We start from the raw sequence: 5,041 nt of genomic DNA, 5'->3' as shown, positions 1-5,041 counted from the left end.
GACGTGTCCTTGGTTGACTAGGTGAGCCCTTCTTCGGGTAGGCCAATGTAGTTCCTTCCCCGGGATGTGTGGACGCCACTTGTGTCTTGCAAGGCAAATCAGAATCTATTTAAGCAAAGGTAAAAGTCCTAAAGATCTCTCTCCCTATCCCCATCCCGCTTGCGTGCCCACCGACTGCACATCACACTTGAACTTCCATCTGTATATCTTGACCTCGTATCGGAATGACAGTAACATTGTACCTAGCATCCATCACTGTACCACTGTGGCGGTACCATGTCGATCTGATCAGGTGAGTCCAGATGATCGCGTGTGCCCAGATGATCGCAGATGTCTGGTTGATCGCAAGTGTCCGGATGATCGACTGTACCGAAAGGGTGGTACCAGGCAGATAAAATTACCTGTACCATCATTGTGGTACCAAGTCAGGTGCTGGGCTATCCGGACATATCCGGCACCAACCCCAACCCTTCTGGTCCAATCAGTCCAGACGCGATCTCTTCCCATCATCGGCAATTTGACCCAGGTCGCTTCACCTCAAGAACATGTCGGCCATAGGACTGTTCACTAACTGTGTCACAGCGTCAAGCGTAACCGAGGACTCTCGGTTGGCCTCGAATTTGGTCGGCCGAGTTGTGGACTCCTCGGGTGACCGCGATGAAGGGTCGGTCACCCCTGTCCGTGCAACCTCGGCGTGGGCTTCGGCCGTTCGCATAAGTTCCGAGAAGTGGAGCCAGCCGCCTTTGGGTTGGACGAAACCCCACAGAGCATTGTCAATCATTCGTTGATAAATCATCGGTGCATTCTTCAATCCAAACGGCATACGAAGCCATTCGAAATGTCCGAGTGCACAGACGAATGCCGAGATCTTGCGGGCCCGCATCGTCATCATAATAGCCCAGAATCCACTGGCCGCATCAAGCGAGCAGAACCATAAGTAGGCTTCCAGGTCGGTCAACAAGTCGTCGACTAACGGCATGGCGTACTCCATAATCGCCGTCACTGCATTCACCAGCTTGTAGTCGATGCACAACCGAATATCAACTCCATTCTTCTTGAGCACGATCACGATGGGCAACGCCCATGGGCTGTCCGAAAACGCCACTAGACGAGCTTTCAGCAAGCCTTTCAGAAGCTCTTACAGCTTCCGAAGGTGTCGGAGCGGTGTTCTCCGAGCTCTCTGTTTGATGGGTGGATGCCCCTGCACGTCAATATCGCACACCACACCGTAGGCCGGTGGTGGCAGAGCATTCCCACTCGCAATCATGATCTTCTCGTGTCGTTTCAACACCGCAACGAGACTTTCTTGTTGACGGACTGTCGCGCTCGGGTTCAGAACATTCGGTCCTGAATAATCCAGTACCGTTTCCGAGGCTTCGGTCAGGTCCGGTAAGAACGCCAACTCGTGTGCATAGTCCGTCAACTCGATCTCATTCGCCAAATGTTCGGACGTATCGTTATCGGTGTTTCCACTACCTGGACCGTCCCCCGTGGTAATCTCATGCATCATTGCTACGAAGGCAGAGTCCAATCGGGTCTCCGGGTCATCACCGAGGACTGGGATGGAGTTCTCTTCACTCGTATACGTGGTATCCGCGCCATCAGAGGTGTCGGTCGCCACCGAGTCGTCATCTTCGTCGACCCATTTATCTCCAACGGGTTCGTCAGAGGGTTGCACCGAAGTCGTCAACGGCATTCGGTCTCGTTCTGTCGGTTCCTCAGTGTTCCTGTTCGCGAACGTTATCTGGCCCTCGTCTAGGCCTCCCAAGTCGTCGGATGGTCGAGGTAGGATGCCGCTAGGTGTCGGATAGTCTCGTCGTTCTACAGCTGGTGGCTGATCTGCCAACCATCGTTCGTAGAGTTTGCGTTCCCGCGCGAACAAAGTCTCGTCTCGACACTCCGCGTACGCCAGGACTTGCCACTCCTCATACTTAGCGGAGTTCAAACGAGTGTATCCGTCTCCTTGCGGCAGGTCACCCTTTTTCACCCACAGCAGTACCGATTCGTGTCTCGCGCAGTGAGCAATCTTCGGTGACACGTTCGTTAGTCGCACCATTGTCGGCTGTCCCCGTCGAGACCTCGTTACAGTGGGCACCAGGTTTCCAATCCGGCGTACCCACACGTCGTGAGTAGTCAGAGGCGGCCGTCGTCGTGGTAACCTGAATTCTCGCCACTCACGCCCTGGGACCGACAAATCTTCGGTCGGGCGTCCAGTCACTTGCATGCTGTACGGCTCAGCCTCTGCTGGGTTCTGCGACTTCACCAGGGGCACCATTACCTCGTCCGGTAGTCTCGCAGTATCGTGGAACAGATCCAACCGGACTCCGGCTGGAATCATGAAGTCTGTTCCCAGGACCACGTCTACTCCTGCACTGTGATCCATAACCCATACTTCAAATTCGTACACGCGCTCCCAGCCTAGCGTGACTTTAACGAGTGCTCGTCTGCGGGTCTCCATCACCCCTGGGTTAATTCCTCGCACTTCCAGACTCCTACCGTGGTCTGGAACTTCACGCAAGCGCAACCGTTTCGCGTATGACGCGGAAATCACACTGACATTCGCTCCAGTGTCCAGCAGAATCCTCGTTCGCGAGTCGTTTACAGCCCCATTGACGAGGGCTCGCAATCGCTTCCTCTTGTCATAGCGCTGGGGTGACCACCACCCCATTCTCTCGCCAGATAACAGTTTAATCGTCTGGCCGAGGTCTCGGGATGGATGGTCGATTTTGGCCATGCTGAGGATCGAAGCATCGGTTATCTCCACTCCGTCTCCGTCCACACGTCACCCATTCACTTCACTCTCACCGAGACTTACGCCTCTCTCCTTTACATTTTCCGTCGTTTGCACATATTCCATATTCAAGTCATCAGGCCGTTTGCTCACACCTGCGAATGCGAACATATAGTCCGCATCCAGCGCAAATTTGGCTAACTGTGGCAGCCCGATTGGGACCAACCCAGTTTCAGTTGGCGGGCTGCCTAGTTTAAATGACTCCCATAGACGAGTTCCTGCAATTCCGGCGAGAGGTCCTTCTTCTCGACCTTAGCTCGGAGGAGATTCGTGAGTTCTTGGAAGGCTTCACACTTCCCGGCATCATGAACCTGTTTACACATCTTGCATCGCTTAAAGCAGTAGTGAGCCGAATGGGTGAGCCCTCCGCAGGCGGCGCATGGACCATATTGGCGTCGGCCGTCGCGTCTGGTGGAGTTTCGGCGCTGGTCGTCTCGGTCATACGGGCGTTGGCCGTTACTTACCCTCGGTCGACGATTGTCGGCGCGAGCGAACGTTCCTTCAGCCGCATTGCGGCGTTCAGAGTCGTTTGCAGCAGCCACGTGGCCTCGGTCCTCGGTCGACGCGTATCCGTCGTCCGAGTACCCTTCGGAGTATCGGTCGTCATCGCCAGAGTGAGACTCCGGCCCATACTCCTCGGTGTCATCATATCCGTCGTTGTACGCTTCTGGGTATCCTCCACGCGCGTCCGCTGAGCGTCCCGCATTCAGTGCTGTCACTATGTTGGTCAGTGCGTCAGTGAGAGTGACCCTCGGTCGATATTGTTGGTCATCCCGGCGACGGTTATCGTCTCGGTAACGGTCTTCTCGACGACGGTCGTCCTCTCGGTGACGTCGGTCTCGGCGATAGCCGTCCCGCGGATCCTCGGAGCGTCCACCATCGCGTCGGCGTGCTACCTCTTGCCCTCGAGGGCGGCGGACCGAGGACTCGCGTCCAGATTTTCGCTCCCTGCGACGAAGGATATCATTGATCATATCCTCGAGGTCGTGAATGTTCTTAACTCGGACATGGCACAGACGCTCTTCTAGACCTCGGTCTTCACACGAATCCAAGAAGTGCTCGACTTGGTCCTTTGCATCTCGACCGCCATGCTCGAACTGCACTCCGGCGTTGCGAGCATAGCCGTTAAGTCGGTTGAGGTAGTCGCAGACATGCTCCTTCTCCTCTCGCTTGGCCGAGTAGTACCGAGCCTTCGCAGACTGGTTGAACCTCGAACAGTAGTACTTAATGAACGCATCGCTCAGCAATTTCCACGTGCGTCTCGTTTTGCGGGGCAGCTGTCGGTACCAATGCAGAGCACCATCTTGGAGGCTCAATTCAAACGCCATGCACCATTCGTTGGGCGGCGTGTGCGTCCCTTTCATCTCGTATATGAACGCTCGGAGCCACTGCATGGACTTCTCGCTCTTATCGCGGAGTCCCAAGTACGGCTTGATGTTTCCGAGTGGGAGGTGCGTGGCGATCTCTAGCCTCGGTGTCGTACTGTCATTCTCCACCGCGCTCGACTCACGAATTTGGCGTGCCCATTCTCCCGTCAAGTCACCCCCGGTGTCTCCGACGTCGAACGAATCTTCGTCAGATGAGTCGTCGCGGAGGTCGTAACGTCGGCTGGGCGTCCGACTTGCGCTTCGTCCAGCAGTCGGAGCGGTTCGATATCCCTCGGCCTCTCTCGCCAGCCGTTCTGTACGACTGACCGACCTTGGCGTCACCATGTGAGAGTCTTGGAAATACGTCGACGTCGCACCTTGGGCCGAAAATATTCCGGCCTCGGTGGGCGTCTCCCAGGGGTCACTGGCAACGGAATCATGGACGGGTCGACCGGATCCGATGCGTGGCGGACGTTCGGTGGACGGCTAACTCCCGAAGGCCGACCGAAGCTTCTGCTTCCACTTGCGAAGCGCCGTAGCGGCGTCCTCGGATGCCCATGCTCGGAGGTCTGCTTCCGACGGGAACACTTGGGGTTCACATCCCATAGCGCGTAGGAGTTGCACCGTGTCCTCGGCCACCTGCCGAGTATTCCACGACTCCACGGGCACAGTTAACTCGCCACCGAGCTCCATCCAGATGGCTTGGCGAACAACCTCTGGAGCGAAGGATCGCATCCAGTTGCTCTTCACCTTCATGAGTTCTAGGTATCGACCCAGAACTCGGTTGGCGGCCGGGGTGTCTCCGTTAAGAGGAGGCCGGCCGCCATTCGGCCGAGAATTCGCATCCTCGGCCATCGCCGACGATCGGCGATCGTCGGACTCA

Source organism: Phytophthora ramorum (genome assembly GCF_020800215.1).
Source record: "Phytophthora ramorum isolate Pr-102 chromosome Unknown Phyram_PR-102_s0017, whole genome shotgun sequence".
Classification (NCBI taxonomy): Eukaryota; Oomycota; class Peronosporomycetes; order Peronosporales; family Peronosporaceae; genus Phytophthora; species Phytophthora ramorum.
This window is presented reverse-complemented; position numbering follows the sequence as displayed.